Consider the following 17,171-nt stretch of genomic DNA (forward strand, 5'->3'; position numbering starts at 1 on the left):
CTCCTGAATATTAACCATCAGGCGATGAAAGGAGACAGACACAGAGACCCACATTGGAGCACCAGACTGAAATCTCAAGGTCCAAATCAGGAGCAGAAGAAGAGAGAGCATGAGCAAGGAACTCAGGACCACGAGGGGTGCACCCACACACTGAGACAATGGGGATGTTCTATTGGGAATTCACCAAGGCCAGCTGGCCCGGGTCTGAAAAAGCATGGGATAAAACCAGACTCACTGAACATAGCCGACAATGAGGACTACTGAGAACTCAAGAACAATGGCAATGGGTTTTTGATCCTACTGCACATACTGGCTTTGTGGGAGCCTAGGCAGTTTGGATGCTCACCTTACTAGACCTGGATGGAGGTGGGTGGTCCTTGGACTTCCTACAGGGCTGGGAACCCTGATTGCTCTTAGGGCTGACGAGGGAGGGGGACTTGATCGGGGGAGGGGGAGGGAAATGGGAGGCGGTGGCAGGGAGGAGGCAGAAATCTTTAATAAATAAATAAAGAAAAACATATAAAGGTAGACTTATCAGAATTGCACCTGCTTTCTCATTGGAGACAATGAAAGCCAGAAGGGCATGGTCAAGCATTATGTAGACATTAAGAGACCACGGATGCCAGCACAGACTAATATACCCAGCAAAACTTTCAATCACCATAGAAGGACAACACAAGATATTTCATGACAAAACCAGATTTAACCAATAATAGCCACAAACCTGATGGAGGTGGGTCTTGCATTTATCTGTTACTTTTATTGGTGAATTAATAAAGAAAACTGCTTGGCCCTGATAGGACAGAAAATTAGATAGGCGGAGTAAACAAAACAGAATGCTGGGAGAAAGAAGCCTAATCAGGCAGTCGCCATGATTCTCCCCCTCCTGACAGACACAGGTTAAGATCTTTCCTGGTAAGCCAGCTCGTGGTACTACACAAAGTATTAAAAATGGGTTAGATCAATATGTAAGAGCTAACCAATAAAAGGCTGGAACTAATAGGCCAGGCAGTGTTCAAAAGAATACAGTTTCCATGTAATTATTTCGGGACATAAGCTAGCCATGCGGGTGGCTGGGTGCCAGGGATGCAGCCCTGCCGCTCATATTACAACACAAACCCAGCCCTACACAAAATACTAGAAAGGAAACTCCAACCCAAGGAAGTGGGCTACATCAATTTAAAAAAACAGACAATTGATGGTCTCATAACAGCAAGCCCCAAAGAAAAGAAAAATGTACAAATTAATATTGCCAGAAATGAATACTAAATAAACAGGAGATAGCAATTACTGCTCATTAATATCCCTAAATATAAATGGACTCAACTCACCTATAAAAAGGTTAAGGCTAACAGATTGGGTATGAAAACAGAATCCTTCCTTCTTCTGCATACAAGACACATCTCAACCTCAAAAACAGACATTATCACAGAGTAAAGGGCTGGGAAAAATATTCCAATGAAATGGACCTAAGAAACAAGCTGGTATAGCTATCCTAATAGCTAACAAAATATACTTCAAGCTAAAATCAATCAAAAGAAAAAAAAGGACATTTCATATTAGTCACAGGAAAGATTCATCAAGAGGAAATCTCAATACTGAACATCTATGCCCCAAATACAAGGGCACCCTCATATGTAAAAGAAACACTTCTAAAGGTTAAATCAGACATTAAACCCCACACACTAATAGTGGGAGACTTCAACACTCCCCTCTCACCACTGGACTGGTCAGTTAGACAAAAACTGAGAAGAGAAATAAGAAAACTAGCATGTTATGACTCAAACGACTTAACAGACATATATAAAATATTCCATCCAAACAGAAAAGAATATACTTTCTTCTCAGCACCTCATGGAACCTCCTCAAAAATTAAAAACATACTCAGTAACAAAACAAACCTCAAAAAATACAAAAAAATGGAATAACCTGATATTATCTCATCAGATCACCATGGTTTAAAACTAGAAGTCAAAAGCAATACTAATTCTAGAAAGCCCACAAACACGTGCAGATTAAACAATGTTCACCTGAATCATCAATGGGTCAAGGGAGAAATAAAGGGAGAAATTAAAGACTTCCTAAAATTCAATGAAAATGACCACACAACATACCCAAATTTATAGGACACAATGAAAGCAGTATTAAGAGAAAGTTCACAGCACTAATTGCCTATATAAAGAAGCTGGAAATATCTCACACTAGTGAATTAACAGAATATTTGAAAACTTTAGAACAAAAAGAATCAAACTCACCTAAGAGAAATAGAAGGCAGGAAATAATCAAATTGAGAGCTGAAATCAACAAAAGAGAAACAAAGAAAACAATACAAAGAATCAATGAAACAGAGTTGGTTCTTTGAAAAAATCAACAAAAATAGACAAACTTTATCCAAAATAACCAAAAGGCAAACAGAGAGTATCCCAATTAACAAAATCAGAAATGAAATGGGAGACATAACAATAGACATGGAGGAAATACAGAGAATCATCAGGCCATATTTCAAAAACCTGTACTCCACAAAATTGAAAAACTGAAAGGAAATTGACAACTTTCTGGATAAACATCACATACCAAAATTAAATCAAGACCAGATAAGCAATTAAACAGACCTATAACTGCTGAAGAAATAGAAACAGTCATAAAAAGTCTCCCAACCAAGAAATAGCCCAGGACCAGATGGTTTCAGCTCAGAATTCTACAAGACTGTCAAAGAAGAATTAATACTAATACTCCTCAAATTGTTCCACACAATTGGAACAGAAGGAACATTGCCAAACTCTTTTATAAGGCTACAATTACTCTTATACCCAAACTACAGAAAGACATTACTAAATGAGAGAATTACAGACCAATTTCACTCATGAACATTGAGGCAAAAATACTCAATAAAATACTGGCAAATTGAATCCAAGAACACATCAGAACCATCATCCACCATGATCAAGTCGGCTTCATCACCGAGATTCAGGGATGGTTCAACATATGAAAATCTGTCAACATAATCCACCATATAAACAAGCTGAAAACCATATGATCATGCTGTGGAAGCACCTTCTGCTTTTTCAGCCAATAGCCTTTAAGATACCAGCCTACTTGGACATGGTCCCTTTTGCTTTAAAAAGCAGCAGTAGCCCTGCTCTCTTTATTTCTCTCTCTTGCTTCTGGCTCTGCTTCCAGCTACTAAACTTCATTCCTGGTTTCATAGAAGGCTGTTTTCTGGGACAGTGATCTGTAAGTTTTCCCCTTAAATAAATAACCCTTTTATTAATCATAATTCCAAACTTGTGTGGGATTGTTTTGTGACTTATATCTACATGATCATCTCATTAGATGCTAAAAAAGCTTTTGACAAAATACAACATCCCTTCATGATAAATGTCTTGGAGAGGGCAGGGATACAAGGAACATACCTAAACATAATAAGGTGATATACAGCAAGCCAACAGCCAACATCAAACTAAATGGAAAGAAACTTATGGTGATCCCACTGAAATCAGGAACAAGACAAGATTGTCCATCCCCTCCATATCTATTAAATATAGTTCTTGAGGTCTTAGCTAGAGCAATAAGACACCAAAAGGAGATGAAACAGATACAAATCATAAAAGAAGTAAAAATCTCACTGTTTGCTGATGATATGATAGTTTACATAAGTGACACCAAAAATTCTACCAAGGAACTTCTACAGCTCATAAACACTTTCAGTAATGTAGCAGGATATAAGATTAACTCAAGAAATCAGTAGCCCTCCTGTACACAGATAACAAAAGTGCTGGGAAAGAAATCAGAGAAACAACACTCTTCACAATTGCCACAAATAGCATAAAATGTCTCGGAATAACTCTAACCAAACAAGTGGAATACTTGTATGACAAGAACTTTCAGTCTTTGAAGAAGAATTTCAGAAGAGCATCAGCTTCAAAGCATTGTTCTTGTCTTCCTAGGACCTAAGAAAGTGAGGTCAGCTGCAAGGTCTTTGAAACCTGGCAAGAAAATCTGCCTCCATGGTGGGGGGATTTGAAGAGGTCCTTGGAGCCTGGCAAGAGGCCCTGCTCCTGTGCTGAGGGGATCCGGAGAGCTCAACTTTTTGTCTGTGAGGTCCTTGGAACCGTGTAAGAAACCCAGGTCCTGTGCTGAGGGGATCTGGAGAGCCTACCTTTTTGTCTGCAAGGTCCTTAGAGTTCAGCAAGAAATCCTGCTCCCATGCTGGGGGATCTGGAGAGGAAGAGATGGGCAGGTGCCAATGCAAGAATTCCTCCAACATCCTGAAAAGCAATATGATAACACCAGAATCCAGCAAACAAGCAACAGGAAGACTTGAATATCCTAACAGAGAAGAAGCAGAAGAAGTCTACTTTAATCATAACCTTATGAAAATGATGGAGACCCTTAAACAGGAAGTGAAAAACTCCCTTAATGAAATGGAAGAGAAGACAAACAAAAAGTTAGAAGAAACTAATAAATCCCTCAAAGATACCCAAGAAAACGAAGAAAAAGCAATCAAACAGGTAATGGAAACAGTTCAAGACTTGAAGACCAAAATGGAGATAATAAAGAAAACACAAACCAAGGGATAGCTGGCTATGGAAAATCTGTGTAAATGAACAGGAACGACAGAGACAAGTATAAATATAAGAGATAGAAGAAAGAATTTCACGTGCTGAAGATACTATAAAGGAAATAGACACATTGATCAAAGAAAACAGCAAATCCAATAAATTCTTAACACAAAACATCCAGGAAATCTGGTACACAATGAAAAGACCAAACCTAAAAATCATAGGGGTAGAAGAAGGAGAAGAACTCCAGCTCAAAGGCACAGAAAATATATTCAACAAGATTATAGAAGAAAGCTTTCCCAACCTAAAATAGGATAAGCCTATGAAGGTACAAGAAGCTTACAGAACACAAAATAGACTGGATCAAAAAAAATCCCCTCACCATATAATATTCAAAACATAAAACATACAGAATAAAGAAACAATATTAAGAGCTACAAAGGAAAATGGTCAAGTAACATATAAAGGTAAACCTATCAGACTTACACCTGACTTCTTGATGGAAACCATGAAAGCCAGAAGATCTTGGATAGATGTTCTGCAGACACTAAGAGACCATGGATGCAAGCCCAGACTACTGTATTCAGCAAAGCTTTCTTCCACCATCAATGGAGAAAACAAGATATTCAATGACAAAAACAGATTTAAACACTACATATCAACAAACCCAGCCTTACAGAAAGTACTAAAAGGAAAACCTCAACCCAAGAAAGCTTACAACACCCACAATAGCACAGACATCTGACAACCCTTCATCAACACAACTCAAAGAAGGGAAACATACAAACATTAGAACAAAAAAATAAATGGAGTTAACAACCACTGATCATTAATAGCACTTAATATCAATGAAGTCAATTGACCTATAAAAAGGCACAGGTAAAGAGAATGGATAAGAAGATGGGGTCCAACATTCTGCTATTTACAAAAAACACACCTCAAACTCAAAGACAGACACTACCTCAGAGTAAAGTGTTGGTAAAAGGTTTTCCAATCAAACGGACCTAAGAAACAAGTGGGTGTGGCTAACCTAATATCTAACAAAATTGAATTCAAACTAAAATCAATCAGAAGAGATTCAGAAGAACACTTTATACTCATAACAGAAACATTTCATCAAGATGAAGTCTCCCTCTTGAATATCTATGCCCCAAATATAAAAGCACCCACATATGTAAAAGAAACATTACTAGAACTCAAATCACATATCAAATACCACACACTAATAGTAAAAGATTTCAACACTCCTCTCTCACCAATGGACAGGTCAACCAGACAGAAACTTAGCAGAGAAGTAAGAGAACTAACAGATGTATTGAATCAAATGGACTTAAGAGACATATATAGAACATTCCACCCAAACAGGAAAAGATATACATTCTTCTCAGCATTTCATGGAACCTTCTCAAAAATGGATCACATATCGGTAACAAAGCAAAATTCCATAGATACAAAGAAATTGTAGTAACCACCTGTGTACTATCGGATCAACATGGAATAAAGTTAAAATTTAACAACAGTTCCACCCCCTACAAATTCATGGAAACTGAACAGTCAACTACTGAATCACCCCTGGGTCAAAAAAGAAATACAGAAAAAAATAAATTCTTCCTTGAATTCAGTGAAAATGAAGACACAACATACCCAAACCTATGGGACACTATGAAAGCAGTGCTAAGAGGAAATTTCATAGCACTAAGTGTCCACATAAAGAAAATGGAAAAAGCTCACATTAGAGACTTAACAGCATACCTGAAAGCTCTAGAAAAAAAAGCAGACTCAGCGAGGAGGAACAGAAGACTGGAAATAATCAACAAAATAAAAACATAGAAAACAATCCAAAGAATTAATGAAACGAAGAGTTGGTTCTTTGAGAAAATCAACAAGATTGACAAACTCTTATCCAAACTAATCAAAGGCAAAGAGAGAAAACTCAAATTAACAATATCATAAATGAAAAGGAAGACATAACAAGAGACACTGAGGAAATTCAGAGAATGATTAGGTCTTACTACAAAAGCCTGCATGCCACAAAATTAGAAATGTAAAAGAAATGGACAGTTTTTAGATAAATACCACATACCAAAATTAAATCAAGACCAGGTGAACAATTTAAATAGACCTATAAGTCACAAGGCAATGGAAGCTGTCATCAAAAACCTCCCAACAAAAAAAAGCCCAGGACCAGATGGTAATACCTATACTCCTTAATGTATTCCACATAATAGAAACTGAAGCTTCATTGTCAAACTCTTTTTATGAAGTTACAGTTACCCTGATACCAAAACCACACAAAGACTCAACCAAGAAAGAGAATTACAGAACAATCTTATTCATGAACATCTATGCAAAAATTCTCAATAAAATTCTGGCAAACTGAATCCAAGAACACATCAATAAAATTATCCATTATGATCAAGTAGGCTTCATCCCAAGATGCAGGACTGGTTCAACATAATGAAAATTTATCAATGTAACACATTATATAAATAAACTGAAAGAAAAAACATATGATCATTTCATTAGATGCTGAAAAAGCATTCGACAATATTTAACACCCCCTTTATGGTAAAGGTCTTGGAGAGATTAGGGATACAAGGATCTTACCTAAATATAATAAAAGCAATATACAGGAAGCCAATAGCTAACATCAAATTAAGTGGAGAGAAACTCAAACAATTCCACTAAAATTTGAAATGAGACAAGGCTGTCTATTCTCTCCATATCTCTTCAATATAGGCTTGAAGTTCTAGCAATAGCAATAAGACAACGTAAGGAGATCAAGGGGATTCAAATTGGAAAGAAAGAAGTCAAATTTTGTTATTTGCAGATGATATGATAGTGTACATAAATGACCCCAAAAACTCTACCAAAGAACTCCTACAGCTGATAAATATGTTCAGTGATGTGGCAGGATACAAGATCAAGTCAAGCCGACTACGCACGTGCAGCTACTGCTCAGTGCAGCCTGCTGGTGCGGCCCGGCAAACATGTCGCACTTACAAATGAAGCTCCTGCGCAAGAAGATCGAGAAGAGGAACATCAAGCTGCGGCAGCGAAACCTGAAGCTGCAAGAAGCATCAAACACGAGCCTATCCCAACCTTCCAATGAAGATGTGCCCAAAGAAGAGGTAAAGGTCAGAAAAGTTAAGAAAGCCGTAAAGCATGCTGCGAGGGTGGGCTCAGCAGAAGTACAAAGTGGAGGCATGCCTGAAGAGACAGCAGAAAACTCGAAAGTTGAAAAGTTACCCCAGAAACCTACCGCTGTAACCAATGGAGAAACGGCAGCACCGCCATCTCCTGATTCAGAATCAAAAAAGAAAAAGAAGAAGAAAAAGAGGAAAATGGCAAATGATGCAGAGCCTGACACCAAAAAAGCAAAAACTGAAGAAAGCACTGTGGCTCTTGAAGCAGAAGATGCTGTGGAGAAGCCAGATGACAAGGAAGTGCCCAGCCTGCCCCTGGGGCTGACAGGAGCTTTTGAGGACACTTCGTTTGCTTCCTTGTCTAACCTCGTCAATGAAAACACTCTAAAGGCTATAGAAGAAATGGGCTTCAAGCGCATGACTGAGATCCAACATAAAAGTATCAGGCCACTTCTGGAAGGCAGGGATCTTCTAGCAGCTGCTAAAACTGGCAGTGGCAAAACTCTGGCTTTCCTCATCCCTGTGATCGAGCTCATTGTGAAGTTAAAGTTTATGCCCAGGAATGGAACAGGAGTCCTGATTCTCTCTCCTACCAGAGAACTGGCCATGCAGACCTTTGGTGTTCTTAAGGAACTGATGACGCACCATGTTCACACGTACGGGCTGATCATGGGTGGCAGTAACAGGTCTGCTGAAGCGCAGAAGCTCACCAACGGCATCAACATTGTCGTGGCCACCCCCGGCCGGCTTCTAGACCACATGCAGAATACTCCAGGGTTCATGTACAAGAACCTCCAGTGTCTCGTTATTGATGAGGCTGATCGTATCTTGGATGTTGGATTTGAAGAAGAATTAAAGCAAATTATTAAACTTTTGCCAGTACGCAGGCAAACCATGCTCTTTTCTGCCACACAAACTCGAAAAGTTGAAGACTTGGCAAGAATTTCTCTGAAAAAAGAGCCATTGTATGTGGGTGTTGATGATGATAAAGAGGTTGCCACAGTGGATGGACTTGAGCAGGGATATGTTGTGTGTCCCTCTGAGAAGAGGTTCCTTCTGCTCTTCACATTCCTTAAGAAGAACCGGAAGAAGAAAGTGATGGTCTTCTTTTCGTCCTGTATGTCTGTGAAGTACCACTATGAGCTACTGAAGACCTGCCTGTCTTGGCCATCCATGGAAGGCAAAAGCAAAATAAGCGAACAACCACATTCTTCCAATTCTGCAATGCAGATTCAGGGATACTGCTGTGCACAGATGTGGCAGCCAGGGGGCTGGACATCCCTGAAGTCGACTGGATTGTTCAGTATGACCCTCCCGATGACCCCAAGGAATACATTCATCGTGTGGGTAGGACGGCTCGGGGCCTGAACGGAAGAGGGCATGCCCTGCTCATCCTGCGCCCTGAAGAGTTGAGTTTCCTTCGTTACTTAAAGCAATCCAAGGTTCCACTGAATCAGTTCGACTTTTCCTGGTCTAAAGTTTCTGATATTCAGTCTCAGCTGGAAAAGCTGATCGAAAAGAACTATTTTCTTCATAAGTCCGCGCAGGAAGCATACAAGTCCTACATACGAGCCTACGACTCCCACTCTCTCAAGCAGATCTTCGATGTGAACAACTTGAACTTGCCGCAGGTGGCTCTGTCCTTTGGCTTTAAGGTTCCTCCCTTCGTTGATCTGAACGTGAGCAGCCATGATGGCAAGCTTAAAAAGAGAGGAGGTGGCGGTGGATTTGGCTACCAGAAAACAAAGAAAGTGGAGAAGTCCAAGATTTTTAAACACATCAGCAAGAAGACAACGGACCGCAGGCAGTTTTCTCACTGACGGGAATGTCTTTCCACCTGGACTTTGCCCTAATTTCCCCTTTCTCTTTAAGAAAGAACTTTTTAAAATCACCTTTAGGATCTTTTTGTCTTTACTATGAATGATAATTTTTATTTTTAAATACTCCCAAAAATCATGTCATTGTTTTAACGTCTTTTATACTTTTCCTTTGTGGTATAATGAGGGACACAGTGATGGACAAAATAGGCTGGATTTTTATTTCTTGAACGTTAGCAGTAACCTGGAGCCTCTGAAAATGCCACACGTATGTAAGAGCAAAGATTGTTGGGAATAATTAGTGCACATCTTTAGAGGTGCCACTGCAGCTGAGATGACTCGGTGGGCAATCAAGTGCCGCTGCACAGATCCTGAGTTCAGCATCCACGAAAAATGCTGAGCGTGGCAGCGCATGTCTCGAATGCTTTGGAGCCAGAGACAGGCAGGTCCTGGAGCTTCCTGGCCAGCTGGTCTAGCCAAATACCATTCCATGTTCAGAGAGAGACCCTGTATCAGCAGCAAAGGTGGAACAAAACTGAGGAAGCTATAGGTAACTTCTGGCCTCTACATGTGCACATAGGAACGTGGACCTAAAGTAGTACTGCTTCTGTTGTATATTCCTGACTTTTTGTTTTTCGAGACAGGGCTTCTCCATAACTTTGGAGCCAGTCTTGGAACTCACTCTTTAGGCCAGGCTGGCCTCGAACTCTCAGAAATCTGCCTATCTCTGCCTCCCCGGAGTACTGGAATTAAAGGCGTGTGTTTTAATAAAAAAAAAAAAAAAAAAAAAAAAAAAGATCAAGTCAAAAAAATCAGTAGCCCTCCTATACACAAGGGATAAAGAAGCAGAGAGGGAGTCAGAGAAACATCACCTTTCACGATAGCCACAAATAGCATAAAGTATCTTGGAGTAACACTAACCAAGGAAGTGAAAGATCTATTTGACAATAACTTTAAGGCTTTGAAGGAAGAAATTGAAGAATATACCAGAAAAATAGAATGATCTCCCATGTTCTTGGATTGGTAGGATCAACATAGTAAAAATGCAGTACCACCAAAGGCAATCTATAGATTCAATGAAATCCCGATCAAAATCCCAACAAAATTCTTCACAGACCTTGAGAGGACAATAATCAACTTTATTTAGAAAAACAAAAAACCCAGGATAGCCAAAACGATCCTACACAATAAAGGAACTGCGAGAGACATTACCATCCCTGACTTCAAACTCTATTACAGAGCTGATGTTGACCAATGGAATAAAATTGAATATTAAGCCACAAACCTATGAACACCTGATTTTTGACAAAAGAGCTAAAATTATACAGTGGAAGAAAGGAAGCAACTTTAACAAATGGTGCTGGCATAAGTGGATGTCAACCTGTAGAAGAATGAAAATAGATCCATATCTATCCCCATGTACAAAACTCAAGTCCAAATGGATTAAAGACCTCAATATAACTCTGACCACAATGAACCTGATAGAAGAGAAAGTGAGAAGTAGCCTGAAATACATGGGCACAGGAGACCACTTCCTAAATATAACCCCAGTAGCACAGACAATCATGGCAACAATGAATAATGGGACCTCCTGAAACTGATAAACTTCTGTAAAGCAAAGGACACAATCATTAAGACAAAAATGCATCTGAATGGGAGATCTTCACCAACCCCACATCAGACAATGTTCTGATCTCCAAAATATATAAAGAACTCAAGAAAGTAGACATTAAATTTCTAAATAACCCAATTAAAAAAATTGGGTACTGAATTGAACAGAGAATTCTCAACAAAAGAATTTCAAATGGCCAAAAGATATTTAAGGACATGTTCAACTTCCTTCGCTCTCAGAGAAATGCAAATAAAAACAACTTTGAGATACCCTCTCACTCCTGTCAGAATGGCTAAGATAAAAAACACTAATGGTAGCTTATGCTGGAAAGGATGTGGAGCAGCAAGGGAAACCTCATCCATTGCTAGTGGTAATGCAAATGTGTACAACCACTTTGGAAATCAGTGTGACAGTGTCTCAGAAAATTGGGAGTCAACCTACCTCAGGATCCAGCAATACCACTGTTGGGAATATACCCAAAAAATACCCAATCATACTAAAAAGCATTTGTTAAACCATGTTCATAGCAACATTATTTGTAATAGCCAGAATATGGAAACAACTTAGATGCCCTTCAGTGGAAGAATGGATGAAGAAAGTGTGGAATATATACATATTAGAGTACTATTCAGCAGTAAAAAACAATGACATCTTGGATTTTGCATGCAAATGGATGGAAATAAAAAGCACTATCCTGAGTGAGATAACCCAGACCCAAAAATATGAATATGGTATGTACTCACTCATTAGTGAATTATAGCCATAAACAAAGGACACTGAGTTCGCCATCCTAGAGAAGCTAAGTAATGAGGTTAACCCAAAGAAAAACATAAATACATCCTCCTGGAAATTGGAAGCAGACAAAATCTCCAGGTTGGGAACATGGGGGTGGGAGCAGAGTGGGGGAAAGGGGAAAGGGGGAGAGAGAAGGGAGAAGGGGAGGTTTGGGGAGAGCTTGGAGGAGTGGGATGGCTGAGATGGAGGAAGGACTGATACGGGAGCAGGGGAAAAGATATCTTAATTAAGGGAGCCATTTTGGAGTTGGCAAGAGGCTTGGCTCTAGAGGGGTTCCCAGGTGTCCATGGGGATGTACCCAGCTAGGACCCTGCAGTGGAGGAAAGGATGCCTGAAATGGCCTTGTCTTGTAGTCAGACTGATGACTATCTTTTTTTTTCCGAGACAGGGTTTCTCCATAGCTTTTGGTTCCTGTCCTGGCACTAGCTCTTGTAGACCAGGCTGACCTCGAATTCACAGAGATCCACGTGCCTCTGCCTCCCGAGTCCTGGGATTAAAGGCGTGCGCCACCACCGCCTGACTTGATGACTATCTTGAATATCATCATAGAACCTTCATCCAGCGACAGATGGAGATAGAGACAGAGACCCACATTGGAGCACTAGACTGAGGTCCCAAGGTCCAGTTGAAGAGCGGAAAGAGGGAAAATATAAGCAAAGAAGTAAGGACTGTGAGGGGTTGGTCCACCCACTAAGACAGTGTTCCTGATCTAATGGGAGCTCACCAAAGCCAGCTGGACTGGGATTGAACAAGCATGGGATCAAACTGGACCCTCTGAATGTGGCTGACAATTGGGGCAGTTTGAGAAGCCAATGATAATGGCACTGGGATTTGTCTCTACTGCATGTACTGGCTTTTTGAGATCTTAGTCTATTTGGATGCTTACCTTCCTAAGCCTGGAGGGAGAAGGGAGGGCCTTGAACTTCCCATAGGCAGGGTACCATACCCTCTCTTAGGACTGGAGGGGGAGGAGATGAGTGGAGGAGCAGGAGGGAAATGGGAGGAGGGGAGGAAGTGGAAATTTTGAATGGTATTATTTATAAAGAAATAAAAAAAATAAAGAAAAAAAAAGAAAGAATTTCAAGAAGACACCAGAAAGTTGAAAGATCTCCCATGCTCTTGAGTAGGCAGGATTAACATAGTAAAATGGCAATCTTACCAAAATCAATCTACAAATTCATTGCAGTGTCCAACAAAATCCCAAAAAAAATTCTTTACAGACCTCAAAAGAGTGGTACTCAACTTCATACGGAAAAGCAAAAAACCAAGGATAGCCAAAACAATCCTGTATAATAAAAGAACTTCTGGAGGCATCACAATCCCTGACTTTGAACTCTACTACAGAGCTACAGTACAGAAAACAGCCTGGTATTAGCCTAAGAACAGACAGGAGGACCAATGGAACTGAATTGAAGACATGGATATTAATACACCCACCTTCAAACACCTGATTTTTGATGAAAAAGGAAAAAAAAATAAAATGGAAAAAGAAAGTATATTTAACAAATGGTGCTGGCATAACTGGATATCAACATGTAGAATGCAAATAGATCCATATCCATCACCATGCACAAAACTCAAGTCAAATGGATCAAAGACCTCAACATAAAGCCAGACACACTGAGCCTTATAGAATAGAAAGTGGGAAGTACACTTGAATGCACTGGCACAAGGAACCACTTCCTAAATATAACTTAAGCAGCACTGACACTGAGAGAAACAATTAATAAATGGGACCTCCTGAAACTGAAAAACTTCTGTAAAGCAAAGGACACAGTCAACAAGACAAAATGACAGCCTACAGAATGGGAAAAGATCTTCACTAACCCCACATCAGAGAGAGATCTGATCTTCAAAATATACAAAACACTAAAGAAATTGGTCACCAAAAGAAAACATAATTGAATAAAAATTGGAGTACAGACCTAAACAGAGAACTCTCAACAGAGGAACCTAAAATGGCTGAAAGACACTTAAGGAAATGTTCAACATTCTTAGTCATCAGAGAAATGCAAATCCAAACAACTCTGAGAATCTATCTTACACCTGTAAGAATGGCCAAGATCAAAAACACTGATGACAACTCATGCTGGAGAGGATGTGGGGAAAAGGGAAAACTCCTGCATTGCTGGTGGGAATGCAAGCTGGTACAGTTCCTTTGGATGTCAATGTGGCAAATTCTCAGAAAATTAGGAAATAACCTTTCTCAAGTCCCAGTAATACCACTTTGGGGTATATATCCTATATCCAAAGGATGCTCAATCATGCAACAAGGACATGTGCTCAACTATGTTCATAGCAGCTTTGTTTTTCATAGCCAGAACTTGGAAACAACCTAAATGCCCCTCGACCAAAGAATGGAGAAGGAAAATGTGGTACATTTACACAATGGAGTACTACACAACAGAAAAAAAATGACATCTTAAATTTTGCAGGCAAATGGATGGAGATAGAAAACGTCATTTTGAGTGAGGTAACCCAGATACAGAAAGACACACTCATAAGTGGATTTTAAAAATAAAGCAAAGAAAACCAGCCTACAAATCACAATCCCAGAGAACTTAGACAATGAGGACACTAAAAAAGACATACATAGATCTAATAGACATGGGCAGTAGGATAAGACAAGATCTCCTGAGGAAATTGGGAGCATGGGAACAATGGGGGAGGGCTGAACAGGAGGGAAGAAGCAGGGAGGGTAGCAGAGAAAAATGTAGAGCTTAATAAAAATAAAAAACCCAAAGGTTCCCAGAGAAATGACAACAAGGCCAGGACACTCCAAGTGTGTTGGTCTCCACTGAAGAAGATGCCTGGGTGAAAATCAGCCCACCACAGTGCTCCATCAAGTTCAAACTGATGATCCCAAAGGCTCAGGCTACAAATAACCAACTAGCAGCCTTGAAATGTGGGACAGAGTGTGTCTTCTCCTTTAAGTACCTAGACCAACCCCATGCAAACCTGCCTGGAGATCCACAGAAATATAGCGTATTTTGGTTTTAAAACAAAGAAGGTCTGCCACTAGGTTAGCGTGAAAGTGTCTGTGGTTAACAAAGTCACCTGAGAATTCTTAATGTAGAAATAACTTCTACTTATCAATGTCAAACAGAAACGCAAGCAGGTTTTCCCATGCAGTGATAATAAACAGTAGCTGTCAGCCTTCACCCCCACCCCCACAGTGGTTTCTGAACAGGAAACAAGTTCACATCCACACTGGACACTCAGAACAAATGGCCGCAGAAAGTGCACGGGGGAAAAAAATCCCATCCCACACAGAGAACCTGTGGAATAGTGACTGTTATCACCAGCTTGAAAATCTGCTTCTTCTGAGACCCTCATAAATGTCTGCGTGCTCTTAGAGTAAAATGAAAAGGATCCCCGCACAGGGCAGGCCTAGACCCTGGCACATGATGCAGAGGCAGAGGGTCAGAGTTTGAGCTTAGCCTGCTGACTCAGCGGAAACAGTCTAAGGCAGGCAGGCAGGCAAAAAGGACTGAAAAAGACCACACTAAAGAGTAGCCCTGTGGTGCTTGCTTGACTGGCTTCTACATCAGTCACACATTGCTAAGTCTAATTAAGGCTGTGAAAAAAATTCAAGTGCCATTTCTAGTTTTCAAGGACAACATTTGTTGCAAAGCACAACATTTGGTTAAAATAAAAAAAAAAACTTTGATGTACAAGGGAATACACAGAAATACCTTTAAAAAGCCCTCTTTTAGAAGAAATTCTTCTTGCCGAGGTCCGTTTCTTCCCAGATCATCAGGAACCATAAACATGTCCCCCGGAAAGTGTACTGAAGCAGTCTACATACAGCACAGAAAGGCACAGTGCTGACCACCAGGCCCCTTCACTGCTAGGAAAATGGAGGAGGGATGCTGAAGATAATTCCCTCACAGGAACAGTCTAAGACCCGCTTCCTCTGACTAGGACCCATGTCCTAATAGCCCAATTGCTGTGATGTCACCAATGGGTCATCCATGGAGAAGGTCAGCACAAACACTCTTCAATCACCTCTCAGTGGTGCCACCAGACAGAGAGTAAGCACGGGAGCCCTTAGGAGGTTACTCTACATCCATACCATGATACCATGATACCATGATAATGCTGTGTTTATTTATTTCATAGAGTGACCCCAGAACACTGTTCTATTTCACTCTGTTGATAGTCATGGGCTCCGGTAAAGCACACTGTATCCATTCTTTATGCAAGAGCTTTGAACTGAGTGAGCAGCTGGTATGTGTGTGCTATCTGCATATATACAACTCTGACCATGCACCACCTGCTTAGACAATAATGATGACACTGTCAGTGTTTTTTAGCTGGTTTTTTAATTGAATTTTTATGTGTGGCTGTTTTGCCTGTGTATTTATTTGCCTGTGCACCGTGTGTGCTTGATGCCTAGGGAAGTCAGAAGAGGGTATCAGGTCCTCAGGAACTGGAATTTCTAAGAGTTGTGAACCATTATGTAGGCTCTAGAGTTTAACCCAGGTTCTCTGGAAGAGCAGCCAGTGCATTTAGCTGCTGAGCGATCTGTCCAGCACATATATTGTTTCTTCCAAGTTTGGTATAGAACAATGTGTGCCATAGCAATTACATGGATATGTATCATGGGCAGAACTCATCAGTGATTCTGTAACATCAGCAATGAACACTAGTGGTTTGTATGCTCACCCACTTGAATTAGCTTCTCCACTTTACTCACTAGGTGAAAATGCTTTACAGAGGGAGAGATGCACACCTGTGATCCCACCTGGGACACAGGAGCAGGAGAATCTCGAGTTCTTTGAGTTCCTTTACATTCATATCTTCAAAAAAGCTCTCAGTACTGCAGCCTCCAATTCAGGACTCCTTCCCTCCTTCCCTCTCTCCCCGCTTTCTGTTTTGTTTTCCAAGACAGGGTTTCTTTGTGTAGACCTGGCTGTCCTGAAACTCACTTCATAGACAGGCTGGCCTCGAACCCATAGAGATACACCTGCCTCTGCCTCGGGAGTGCTGGGATTAAAGGCATGTGCTACCCTGACCAGTTTCCCTTTCTCTATTAAGCACACTGCAGTATATCACTGGTTTCCACCATCCCCGCAGAACCAGTGGTCTTACTAAGATCACTATTATTACTACTCAGTATTTCACAGACACCTAGGATAGGACCAAACATCATAACACACACTCTCTCTCTCTCTCTCTCTCTCTCCTTTTCCTCTTTCTTTCATTTTTTTTCAAACATCATTGCATGTAATCCAGG

General features: G+C 40.4%; 1 pseudogene; it reads left to right on the top strand.

Moving 5' to 3' along the window:
- Positions 1-7,549: 7,549 nt before the first annotated feature.
- On the top strand, positions 7,550-10,028 carry LOC130885860 (ATP-dependent RNA helicase DDX18-like; annotated as a pseudogene).
- Positions 10,029-17,171: the final 7,143 nt, after the last annotated feature.

This window comes from Chionomys nivalis, chromosome 13, assembly GCF_950005125.1.
Source record: "Chionomys nivalis chromosome 13, mChiNiv1.1, whole genome shotgun sequence".
Classification (NCBI taxonomy): Eukaryota; Metazoa; Chordata; class Mammalia; order Rodentia; family Cricetidae; genus Chionomys; species Chionomys nivalis.